This window comes from Vitis vinifera, chromosome 17 (genome assembly GCF_030704535.1).
Source record: "Vitis vinifera cultivar Pinot Noir 40024 chromosome 17, ASM3070453v1".
NCBI classification, from domain to species: domain Eukaryota; kingdom Viridiplantae; phylum Streptophyta; class Magnoliopsida; order Vitales; family Vitaceae; genus Vitis; species Vitis vinifera.
Genome location: NC_081821.1, coordinates 17167195 through 17180592, shown reverse-complemented (window position 1 = coordinate 17180592; position 13398 = coordinate 17167195). Strand labels below are relative to the sequence as shown.

The window sequence follows — 13398 nt, the reverse complement described above, 5'->3', positions numbered from 1 at the left end:
AAAATATTTGTAAAACAAATAAATATTTTATTTACCATAAATATATAAATTTTTATGGGAATGTATGTAGACCAAATTATTTTCTCAAATTTTCAAGGAAAATATGAAAAAATAAAGATAATATATATATATATATATTTAAAACAGTCGTAACGAAAAAATTTGTGAAAAATAAAGTTCTAAAATCCCATACTTTTTTACACATGAGTTCCCTTTAAAAATATTTATGAAAATTACAACATAATTGTAATTTGGATAAAAAAATATTTTAAAAATAATATTAAAATTACAACACCATTAAAATATATGCGGATTGAAAATAATTGTAAAACCACAATTACTAACTGTGGTTTTATGGTTATTTTGATAAAAAAAATTTAAAAATAATATTAAAATTACACCATTAAAATAGATGTGGATTAAAAATAATTGTAAAACCACAGTTACTAACTGTGGTTTTAAGGGAAATTGTAAAACCACTATTTGTAACTGTGGTTTTAAGGATACTTTTTTTTAGTAACTATGGTTTTATGGGTATTTTAATAAAAAAAATATTTTAAAAATAATATTAAAATTACACCACCATTAAAATAGATGCGGATTGAAAATAATTGTAAAACCACAGTTACTAACTATGGTTTTATGGTTATTTTGATAAAAAATATTTTAAAAATAATATTAAAATTACACCATTAAAATAGATGTGGATTAAAAATAATTGTAAAACCACAGTTACTAACTATGGTTTTAAAGGAAATTGTAAAAGTTTGTAACTGTGGTTTTAAGGATACTTTTTTTTAGTAACTATGGTTTTATGGGTATTTTGATAAAAAAATATTTTAAAAATAATATTAAAATTACAACACCATTAAAATAGATGCGGATTGAAAATAATTGTAAAACCACAGTTACTAATTGTGGTTTTATGGTTATTTTGATAAAAAATATTTTAAAAATAATATTAAAATTACAACACCATTAGTAAAACCATAGTTACTAACTGTGGTTTTATGGTTGTTTTGATAAAAAAATATTTTAAAAATAATATTAAAATTATAACACCATTAAAATAGGTGTAGATTAAAAATAATTGTAAAACCACAATTACTAACTGTGGTTTTAAGGGTAATTGTAAAACCACAGTTTGTAACTGTGGTTTTAAGGATACTTCTTTTAAAACCACAGTTAGTAACTGTGGTTCTAAGAGAAATTGTAAAACCACAGTTTGTAACTGTGGTTTTAAGGAAATTTCTGTAAGTTTTAAAACCACAGTCACCAACGGTGGTTTTTTACACTTAATATCCATGTGGATGCTTACATGGATAAAGAAGACTACTTTGACAAATATTTTGAAATAGATACTATTCTTATCATTTTTTTTTTACAAATAAATTATTTTGGTCTTAAACTCCAGTAGGAATGTCAAATGGTGTCCCGCTCTAGGCTGTGATTATGCAGTTGTTTTTTTTTATTCTCTGTGGTTGGCTAAGTGTTGAATAATAGTGCAACGCCCAGGCCGATAACTTTCCCTATCGAGCAGCCAGAGTGGTGAACTCATCAGCAGCCGCATCCAGGCCACGGGGTATTGACGGTTCATACGTGGCCTCCCTGTAAGGCATGAAAGCGTTTGGTGCACTCTTTGGAGCAAAACGAAATAGTGGAATCTATAGCGGAGTCTGTATGGTCTGTTTCAGTTCTATTACTTAATGACTCAGCAAAGATTGACTGCCATGCTGAGCGAGCACGTAAACTCTGACTTTGGTTGACATCCAAGAATTCATTGCTACGGACAAACCTGCTTTTTGGGTGACTTTGATGGGGCCTGTAATGCCTATCTAGAAGGTTGAGAAGTGTCTAGGCTCAAGGTGTTTAAACTGAAAAAGGAGTGCCTCATGAAGGAGCTTGCTGCTGGTGCCCCCTCCCCCAATTTGTCCCGTTTTCATTGGTCATCCCGTACTCAACATTGGGGGTTGTACTCCGAGCCCGCATGCACAATCCTAAAATTGTATGGCCATTCTCTTGTGCTTCTTTTCAGAACCCATGTTTCTTCATTCATTTTCATGCTTGTCTTTAAAGAAATAGGTTTTCAAATAATTTCAAACTCTTCCACATTGCATCCTTAGTTTTTAGATCACCCAGAAGTATCATTTTCAATAAAATTTGCTGCCATTTTCTTTTCTGGCGAGCAATACTCACATCTCCTTTGTTTTTAAATAAGCATGAATTAAATTCCGTAATTCCGAATAATGGAACTTATGAAATTAATTCATCCGAAAATAAACGAGCTTTGATGGGGCCCCACATATGTGATTTTATAATTGATTGATTGATTTGATTATTATACAGTATTGATTCATTCTTGTTCTATGACATGCATGAGATTATTCTTAAATTGTATACTAACCATCTTTCTTGATAGCGCATTGATCGTTTGATGCCAAGGTATGCCCCGTTCTCACTTCAGTTGTTCTTCATTAAGTGTTTTTATTCTCACATGTGCATGATCACCATGAGTATTCATTGATCTCCACATTAATTGCCATGTCAGCTTCATTTTTATTAGTAGAGACCCGACTTTAGGGACTTAGAGGGGTGCTATGTTTTTTACCGTACCTTCCCGATAAGTAACCTGACCCCCGAACCCGATCTGGTTTTTCGTAAATCACCTTTTCCAAAATAAGGAGTCACACTTAGGGTTTTCTTTCTTATTTTGTTTACCCTTTTAAAATAAAACAAAAATAAGTGGCGACTCCAAGTCATTTTTATTAATCAATAAAATCATTTTCAAATAATAATCGAGCTCGCCATCAAGTGGAAAACGCATGAGTCGAAATACGGGGTCCACAAATATATTTCTATTTTACTTAGGTGTATGGATCTAGACTATGCGATTTGGACTAAGCGACCTCATGCCCTTACTAATGACAATACTATGGAACAAAGGGCTAACTTTGACAAGTGGGAGTGTTCTAACTGCACGAGTCTTATGATCATGAAGCACTCTATTCCAGATACCATTAGGGGTGCAATGCTTAAGGAGGAAAATTCTAAGAGTTTCCTAAGCCAAATAGCAGATCGATTCATTAGATATGAAAAGGTTGAAACAAGTACCATTTTGTCTAAGCTTCTTTCAATGTGGTACAAAGGCAAAGGGAACATAAGAGAGTATATTATGGAAATGTTTAATCTTGTTACTCTATCGAGGGCACTAAAGTTGGAGTTATCTTATAACATCCTTGTGCACCTGGTCTTGATCTCTTTACCTGCACAATTTAGTCCTTTTATGATAAGTTATAATACTCAAAAGGAAAAATGGACTCTTAATGAGCTTATTGCTCAATGTGTGTAAGAGGAAGAGAGATTGAAACAAGAAAAGATAGAAAGTTCTCACTTAGTTACTACCTCTCATAACAATGTTGCCAACAAGAATAGGAAAAGAAATAGTAACAGTAAAGGAAAATGAGCTATAGATAGTGGGACCTCACAACCTAAAGTACAATAGAAATAGTATAAGGTCATCACTTGTTTCTTTTGCAAGAAAGGTGGACATGTGAAGAAGGATTGTCTTAAGTATGCAAATTGGCTTGTCAAAAAGGGTAAACTTCTCAACTTTGTTTGTTTTGAAGTTAAATTGGATTTAATACCAAATCACACTTGGTGGATAGATACAAGTGCAACTACTCACATAAGTATGCCAATGAAAGGTTGTCTAAGGAGACGAGTGCCAATTGATGCTGAAAGATTCATCTATATGGGAAATGATAATAAAACTCTTGTTGAGGCGATTGGATTATTTAGATTGCAATTATAATTTGGTTGTTATTTAGATTTAGATGATACTTTTTATGTACCATCAATTAGACGGAATTTGGTATTTGTTTCTCGTTTGGACAAATCTGGCTACTCTTGTTCATTCGAAAATGGAAAAATGAGTCTTTTTCAATATTTAAATATGATTGGTACATGTTCTTTGGTTGATAATCTATATAAATTAGATATTAATGTCTCACATATTGATGAATCCTTGCATGCAAGTAATTGTTGTACAAAGCATAAGTTAACCGGTGAGAATTCTTCCATGTTTTGGCACAAGTGTTTAGAACATATTTCTAGACAAAGGATTCAAAGACTTGTGTCAAAAGGAATTCTTGATTCCCTTAACTTTTCAGATTTGAAAATATGCATTGAATACACTAAGGGAAAGTAAACAAATGTTAGAAAAATTGGTGCCAACAAGAGTTCAGGTGTCTTGGAATTAATTCATTCTGATATCTGTGGTCCATTCTCTATAGCTTCTTGGAATGGTCAACAATATTTAATTACTTTCATAGACAATTATTATCATTATAGGTACCTATACTTGATTTATGAGAAGTCTCAATCGTTGGACGTTTTCAAATCTTATAAAGCTGAAGTTGAAAATCAACTTGGAAAGAAAATAAAGCCATTAAATTTGACAGTGGTGGTGAGCACTATGGTAGATATGATAGATCAGGTGAATAACGTGTAAGACCTTTTGCGAGATACTTACAGGAATGTGGCATTGTTCCTCAATACACCATGCCAGGGACTCTAAGTCAAAATGGTATAGCTGAGAGATGAAACCGAACCCTAAAGAATATGGTGAGAAGTATAATAAATCATTCTTCTTTGCTTGAATCACTTTTGGGAGAAGCCTTAAAAACTGTAGTTTATATCCTTAATAGAGTTCCAAGCAAAGTAGTAGCTAAAACCCCATATGAGTTATGGACTGGAAAGAAGCCTAGTATTTAGCATCTTCATGTTTGGGGTTGTCCAGTTGAGGCAAGGCCATATAGGCCTAAAGAAAGAAAACTGGACTCAAGAACAGTAAGATGCTACTTTGTTGGGTACTTAGAAAGATCAAAGGGTTTTAAGTTTTATGATCCCTTGAGAAAATCCTTTTTTGAGACAGATAATGCTAAATTTATTGAGGATGTTGAATATGGTGGGAGTATTGGACTCAGAAGCTTTGTCTTTGAAGAGAAATATGATATTATTCCTATAGTTGCAACTGAAAATGATCAGGTAACTATGCTTGGCATTATTCAGGATGCAAATCCAAAAAATCTAAACACTCCCGAGTTACTTCCTACTCATAATGAAGAACCCTCTCTTATTCATGAGAAGGAACAACAACAACCTTAATTAGAAGTGCCATTAAGGAGATCCACTAGGGAGAGGAGAATGACGATTCTAGATGATTATATCGTGTATCTCCAGGAACATGAGTTTGATATGGGACTAGAAGATGATCTAATATCTTTCAGTCAAACTAAATAGAGTGTAAACTCCTAGAAATGGATAAAAGCCATGAAAGATGAGATGAAATCAATGAAAGACAATAATGTTTGGGATCTTGTCAAATTGCCTGAAGGAGCAAAACCGATTGATTGTAAATGGATTTATCAAACCAAGCAGGATTTAAAAAGCAATGTTGAAAGATATACGACATGTCTAGTCGCCAAAGGTTTCACTCAAAAAGAAGGCATTGATTATAAAGAGACTTTCTCTCCAATTTTAATGAAATACTCTTTTAGAATCATTATGACACTTATAACTCATTATGTTTTGGAGTTACATTAGATGATGTAAAGACTGTGTTTCTCAATGGTGACATTAAAGAAACCATATACATGGTGTGACCAGAGAATTTTGAATCCAAAAAGTCAAAACATTTGGTATGCAAATTAAAGAAATCCATCTATAGTTTAAAATGAGCATCTCGTCAATGGTATCATAAGTTTGATCAAGTGATTACCTCTTTTGGTTTTAAGGAAAATACTGTTGATTAATGTATTTGTCAAAGATCAGTGGGAGTAAATTTATTTTTCTGAGGTTATATGTCGACGATATTCTGCTAGCAAGCAACGATATAGGCTTGTAGCATGAAACTAAGAGATTTATTTCAAATAATTTTGAAATGAAAGATCTTGGTAATGCATCCTTTGTGTTAGGAATACAGATTTATCAAGATCGTTCTCGTGGTATCCTTGGCTTATCACAAAATGCATATATTGATAAAATGCTTAGTAGATTTGGCATGAAGGATTGTGCACTAGGAGATACCCCCATTTCTAAGGGTGATAAATTCAATTTTCTTAATTGCCCAAGGAACAAAATTGAGAAGAAAGATATGGAGAACATCCCTTATGCATCAGTAGTAGGGAGTCTCATGTATGCTTAAGTTTGTATGTGTTCAGATATTGCATACGTAGTTGGTATGCTTGGTAGATATTTAAGTAACTTAGAAATGATCCATTGGAAGGCAGCAAAACAGGTCATGCAGTATTTGAGAGAACAAAAGATTTCAAGCTCACATATTAGAGATCTAATCATTTAGAGATCATAGGGTATTTCGACTCCGACTTTGTTGGCTGCATTGATAGCAGAAGATCCACTTTTGACTTTGTTTTTATGTTGGATGGAGGAGTTGTCTCATGGAAGAGTGTTAAGCAATCACTTATAACTATTTCCACCATGGAAGCAGAATTTATAGCTTATTGTGAGGCATCAAACCAAACAATATGAATGTAGAATTTTATCACTGTAGTGCATATTGTTGATGGCATTGAGAGACCATTAAGGATAAACTGTGATAATAAAGCTATAGAATTATATTTTAAGAACAACATAAGCTCGTCAAAATCAAAGCATATTGACTTGAAGTTTTTGGTTGTTAAGGAGAGAGTTCAGAATTTTCAGGTGTCTATTGAACATAATAGTACAAAGTTCACAATTGCATATCTGCTTACTAAGGGTATACCACCTAAAGTGTTTCATGAGCATGTGGCTCGTATGGATATGGTTCATCTTGGTGATATGCTTGTGTAATGGGAGTTTGTTAATTGATGTTCATTAGTTAATGACATGTTTTTATGACCGACTTAAGTATTATCTTGTTTTGCTTATTGAAAAATCTGAAATAAAGTTATATTCTTTCAATTGCAGTTTTGTATAAAGTTTGAAAGTGTGTTGAACTCTTTTGAGTTATAAAGTTGGACCAGTTGGAAATAGGCATGATATGGGATCACAATACATAGAATTTCCATGCTACACATCCATACTTGATCTATGTCATTGATTGTATTAATGTGGTGATCATTGATGGGTCTAGTTACGAAACATGTAACAAAGATCGCTTTGGTTCTATATTGGTATAATTGATGGACCAGATTGTTTTCAGATGCTTATAGTTAAGATAGAAAATATTGAGCTCATTTTTGTAATGTTTATTTGTTTAATGACATATGTGGCCCAAGTGAGAGGTTGTTCGATATTTTAGTAATTTTGGGCCTACATGTTAATACAATGTACATTAAGTAATCTTATTTTTTAGCCTAATTAAAAGTGATCAATTAAGTTAATGATGAGCCTTTAAAGCATCTCTATATATATGGATTGTATGGATTTTATAATGTATAGAGACCAATTTTATTTTATTTATTAATGATGGGCCAATAAATAAAATAAAATAGGGCTATGCTTTCCAATCTAAATGAGAAGAGATAGAAAAATTGCTTATTATTCACATCCCCTTAGTGAGTGATTTTGAGGCTGCAATACTCGTTTCAAACGTGGAAAACAAGATCCAAATACATAATCACAATGGATTCAAGTATGTCTTTCGATATTATTATCCTATAGATTTAGCATGAGATTTTGCCATATTTATTGTTCAGATGATTAGTTTCTATAATCATTTTGTATGATTTGTGATTTTCCAACACGTTAGAGACTGAAAGGGTCCTCATAAGAATAAAACGATAGCAACTCCTCCAAAGGAAAATATAGAAATATGCATAGCAATGGACGGAGACATTCCAAGAATAACATTGATTCAAACAAGCTATGATTGTCTCCAACTGCTAGTTAATGTAGAAGCAGAATATATTTTGGAAAGAAATCCTCCTTGTACTTTGCAAACTGTGATATGATTAATTAGCTTCTCTCATGCAAATCAATTGATTTCTATATAATTATTCCCCCTATTTGTGAGTGCTTGTGTGTATTTTAGAATCAATGATATTAACTAGATCATTTATTTCATTCCTATTCTAGCATTTTGAATTTTTTAATCTCTATGATGAACTATTATTTCTATAAGATGATAATTCATCTTTTTGTGTTTTTCCTTCTTGTGGTATCTTGGTTCCTTTTATTATGCCACACCTCACTATTATTGCAATAACCAGTATATGGAGTTTTCACTAGGAAAAATTTCAAGTTCTAGATGGAACTTGTGGGGCTATACAAGCTTTTTTTTGCAACTTTAGAATATCTTTGGCTTCCATGGTTGAATACGCAATACAAGTCTATTTCATACTTCTCTAACTAATAGCCTCACCACCTAGGGTAAACACATACCTAGATTTATATTTCAAGTTCTGGAAGGAACTTGTGGAGCTATACAAGCTCTTTTGCAACTTTAGAATCAACTACATTTTTGGCTTCCATGGTGGAATATGCAATATAGTCTATTTCATACTTCTCTAACTAATAGCCTCACTACCTAGGTTAAACACATACCTATATTTATATTTCAAAGAATCACTATTCCACTGAAAGTTTTAATGATCAGTGCACACAATGGGTATAAGGTTCTCACTCGAATAGATAATTAAATTATCTCATATACGCAATTCTCTAGTCCTAAATTAGATTAAAGATTAGTTGATCATGCTAGCTAGATAACAATTATCTAATTAGTAAATACCATAGCATAAATGAGACTCCCTAGAGCAAATGCATAAGGGGCTTGTCAGTTGTGATTTTCTCATCATGAGTCATAGGAAATTGATTCTTAGAGAGATTGATTCCATGTTTGAAAGGAAGTAATCCTTTTTTGGAATCTTATGTAGCATATCTAACCAATATTTTGTAAGATATATATGTAGTTAATTTGGGATAAACCTAACATCTTATGTCTGCAATTTCATGGAAGATGAATTCCAAGGATGTAACTAGCCTCACCCATGTCCTTCATATCTAACTTGTTTGGCAACTAGATTTTGTTTATTAATAACACCCCTAAACCAGTCCCAACAAGTAGGATATTGTCAACATATAGGACTATAAAGACTACCATGTTCTCTTGTATCCTTTTGTAGATGCACACCTCATTGGTGTTTTTGGTCAAAATCAAATGATTTGATTGTTTAATCAAATTTGATGTTCCATGATCTAAAGGCTTGTGATAGATTTGAATATGGATAGATAAGGAGAAAAGGAGAATGAGAGGGAAGATTTGGGTTTTCTTAATTACTTAACCTTCTCTTAGATATTTCCCATTATACATAATAGTCTCACAATACTAGAAAGAATAACAAACAATGCTAAGAATTAGGAAAACACTTCATGAACTTATTAAATGGAACAAACAAATTAAAAAAACTAGATTAGGGTCATATGTCTGGCCCTTGACATGGACCATGCAACACTAAGACATCATGGGGTGGCACCTTGGCTTTATGAGTGACCTAGGATGGTAACAAGGTGGCACAAGGGTGCAATGCCTTGTGCAAGGAAATGATTAAGGAGTCATGGGCACAATGCCATGACTTGGATGTGCTAACCAAGAAGAGGGTTTGACTTGCACAAGGGTTGTTGTGCATGGATGGATGCAATAGCAACTCAAGGAATAAAAAAACAGGTTGCCTTGAAAAGGCTACAACACTTAGGTAGGTGCGTGGAGCTGTGCACATAGGCTGCATGTAGGCTGCACGCATAGGAAGTGTAGGAGACACACACAAGTTGAGTGCACAAGAAGTGCATGGTCCACACACATGAGACTCTTAGTCAGAGTAGGAGACTGAGTCCTAATGTTTGGAGGAAGAGACTCCTAATGCACAAGATTCCTAATTTGAATGGGAAGCAAAGTCTTGATGTGCAAGGAGATAAAGTCCCAAAGCAAGAGAACTTGAGAATGAGTAGGAATCCTTATTTCCATTGCAATTATAATTGTAGTCTAAGGACTTAAAGTCCTAGTGGGAATGGTCGGTGTCATGGCCTATGAGAAAGAGTCTTAGTTGAACTAGGATGAGGAGTTCTAATCCAACAAGGAATGGGTGGTAGCCACTCTATAAAAGGGGGATGAGAGAATCTCCTTGATCACTTGTATATTCATACAATCATACAAAGGGATCTAGAGAAAGAGATCTTGAGAGAGCATGAGCTTGTCGGGCACATTGCTAATCTTTGTCTTATATTCTTATTTGGGATAGTAATAAAATACAAGTTGGGGGTGGTGTCTTGTAAACTCATGTGTTCTTGTGTGATTTCTTTGATTTAATCTCATGTGGGTTGTTGGAAGGTTAGCTTAGAGGGGTGGCTAAGCGCCATACATACTAAAAAATTTGATGCTAGATTTTGTCTGTGTGACAGTTGGTATCAGAGCTTGATTGCCATAAGGAGCAGTTTCATGGAGGCAATTCATGAATAGAATGCATGCCTGGAGGCATACATAGAGGATTCTCTTGATGGAGGCACCACTCTGTCAACAAGAGTGGTTGATGATTTCAATGAACTTAGCGTTCAATAGGGTATTGTGGACCCCGCATTTCGGCTCAATGCGTTTCCCACTCGATGGCGAGCTCAATTTTTATTTCAAAATTTGATTTTTATTCATTAAAAATCTGACTTGGAGTCGCCACTTATTTTTGTTTTATTGTTAAAGGGTAAACAAAATAAGAAAGAAAAACCCTAAGTGTGACTCCTTATTTTGGAAAAGGTGATCTACGAAAAACCGGATCGGGCTCGGGGGTCAGGTTACTTATTGGGAAGGTACGGTAAAGACCGTAGCACCCCTCTAAGTCCCTAAAGTCGGGTCTCTACTAATGAGATGAAGCTGACATGGCAATCAATGAGAAAAACAATGAATACTCGAATCAATCATGCACATATGAGTATCAAAATATGCAATAGAGGATAACCGAAGTGAAAGTAGATGTGTACCTGATCAGCAAACGGCAACGCGCTATCACAAAATGGGATTAGTGCATAGTAATGAGCATAAAGTACATCACTCATATCATCAAACCAGATAAAGAAACACCAATAGCATGCATGACATCTCGTTCAAATTCATTTTTACTTTAAAGAAGATTATTTGATGTAGGGCCCCCACCAAAGCCCAATTCATTTTTGTATGAATTAATCCCATGAATATCTATTATTTGGAATTACGGGATTTGATCCACACTTATTTCAAAACATTTTAAAATCAAGAGAAGTATGAAAAAAAAATGAAAAAGGCTTGCCAAAGAGGAAAATGGCAACCAAAATTTTATTAAAAATGGAACCTTGGAACCTAAAGAGGTTTTCGGGATGAAAAGCTTGGGTGATTTGAAATTATTTGAAAATCAGAATTTATCTAACTATTCACAAAGTGAAATTCAGGAAATTTATTTTCAAAATCAAAGAAGAGGGAATGATAGGAGAAAGCACGTGGCCAGGAGGTATGGTCTCCTGTAGCTTTTCTTCCATGTAGTCAATCTTGCGGTCATATTCTTCACCACCATAACTGCTGCCAGAAGTTCCATACTCACCGTTACTTCTACCTCCGCCATAAGAAGACCGAGTTGCATAACATGAAAGCCAAGCAGGCACTTCTTGGTTTGATTCTTGCATTAGTTCAGCAAGGCCCGAGCCAATGATGAATTATTTTCATTGAAGAATGCAATGGCCAATCCTGCTCATCTGCAGCTATAGCCAGATTCACCCATTAAGAATGAGTGGGAGAAGCTAAAGATAAGCTATTGGCTTCCCTGAATAGAGGAAACTCCTTGGTGGTCTAATGGCAACTCCGACTGTTGCGGCTCATGTCAGAATGATTTATTAAACCAAAGTTCACTTCAGAAGAGACCAAGGGGCCCTGTTACCTGACACCATGGGACCTGGCCATGCTCTTCGTCAATTATATCCGAAAGGGCCTTCTCTTTAGCAAACCACCTGATGTGGATGATCCACAAAACTTCATGGCAACTCTCTTAGACAGGCTCAAGGATTCCCTCGCTCTCACACTCAACCATTTCTATCCACATGCAGGCCACCTTGTAACAAAGAAGGAGGATAGTTCCCCCTCTTACGTGGTATTTGTAGATTATAACAACAGTCCCGGAGCGCAATTCATCGACGCGGCTGCAGACATGACAATATCTGACATCCTTTCATCGATTTATATACCCCAAATTCTCCAATCATTCTTTGATCATGATAGGGTAATTAACCACAATGGTCACACCTTGTCTTTGCTATCAATTCAAGTCACAGGGCTTGTGGATGGCATATTCATTGGATGTTCCACAAATCACAGCATGGTTGATGGAACCTCTTTCTAGCATTTCTTCAACGCATGGTCTGAGGTATTCACTGCACAGGAGAAGAATAGTTCCATATCATTATCACGCCCACCCATCCTCAAGTGTTGGATTCCTAATGGCTATGGTCCAATCATCAACTGTCCTTTCATTCACCATGATGAGTTCATCAACAGATTTGAAGCACCGGTACTCAAAGAGAAAATTTTCCACTTCTCATCAGAATCAATAGCAAAGCTCAAAGCAAAGGCAAATGCATAGCGCAACATCAACAAAATCTCCTCCTTCCAGGCATGAAAAATGCTAGAGTTAAAGAAAACTCCGATTATGTGGATGAGGTTCCCTTTCTCAAAAATCTCATGCATCCCTAGATATTTAGCAAAGCAACGAGCTGCGACAACACTATAAGCATTGAGGGTGACAGTCATATCATAACAGAACTTGGCACGTATCTCGAAAGCGGAGGGCCCACCCGGAATATCAAGAATATGGATTTCGTCACTGTTTCTGTCATTTGTGATTTGTAACCATTATTGCAAGCACTCACTTTTGGGCAGTAATGAAAACTTAAGCAGATAAAACTTCACCCCCCCTACATTAACCACAAAATCAATGGCTAACTTTGACATCTCATGCCCAACACTGCTTTCGTCAGTCTGAAAGAAATCTGGCTTTGGTCTAAACTTCATAAACTTCATCATGGCAAGTGGCTGCTCCACTGAAAATCTGCCTACTCTGACCAACGCTTCTAGCTCTGACTTTTCAAGAACGGCACCATACTCCGACACGTGTTATTCGATACCAAAGGCTTTCTCAATATCTCCATTATAATATCACCACCTCCTATCGATCCACTCTCACAGTAAAGAGGTGGGAAGGCAGACCCATTTGAGAAGACCTTTAAACCTTGGCTTATCTCCTTATCTGTCAGAACATCGAGAAGAGCCAAACTTGCATTATCTGCCCTTAAGGCTCAAACCACACTCAAGACAGTGGACTCAGAGATGCCGCCTTCAGAAACTTCAATCTCACGGCCTTTGAAAATCTCTTTCAGTTCATCACT

The 13398-nt window shown here is 35.0% G+C and overlaps 1 pseudogene; it reads left to right on the top strand.

Annotated features, from left to right (window-relative positions):
• Window positions 1–11837: 11837 nt before the first annotated feature.
• LOC100254710 (uncharacterized acetyltransferase At3g50280-like) lies at window positions 11838–12632 on the top strand (annotated as a pseudogene).
• The last annotated feature ends 766 nt before the right edge of the window (window positions 12633–13398 follow it).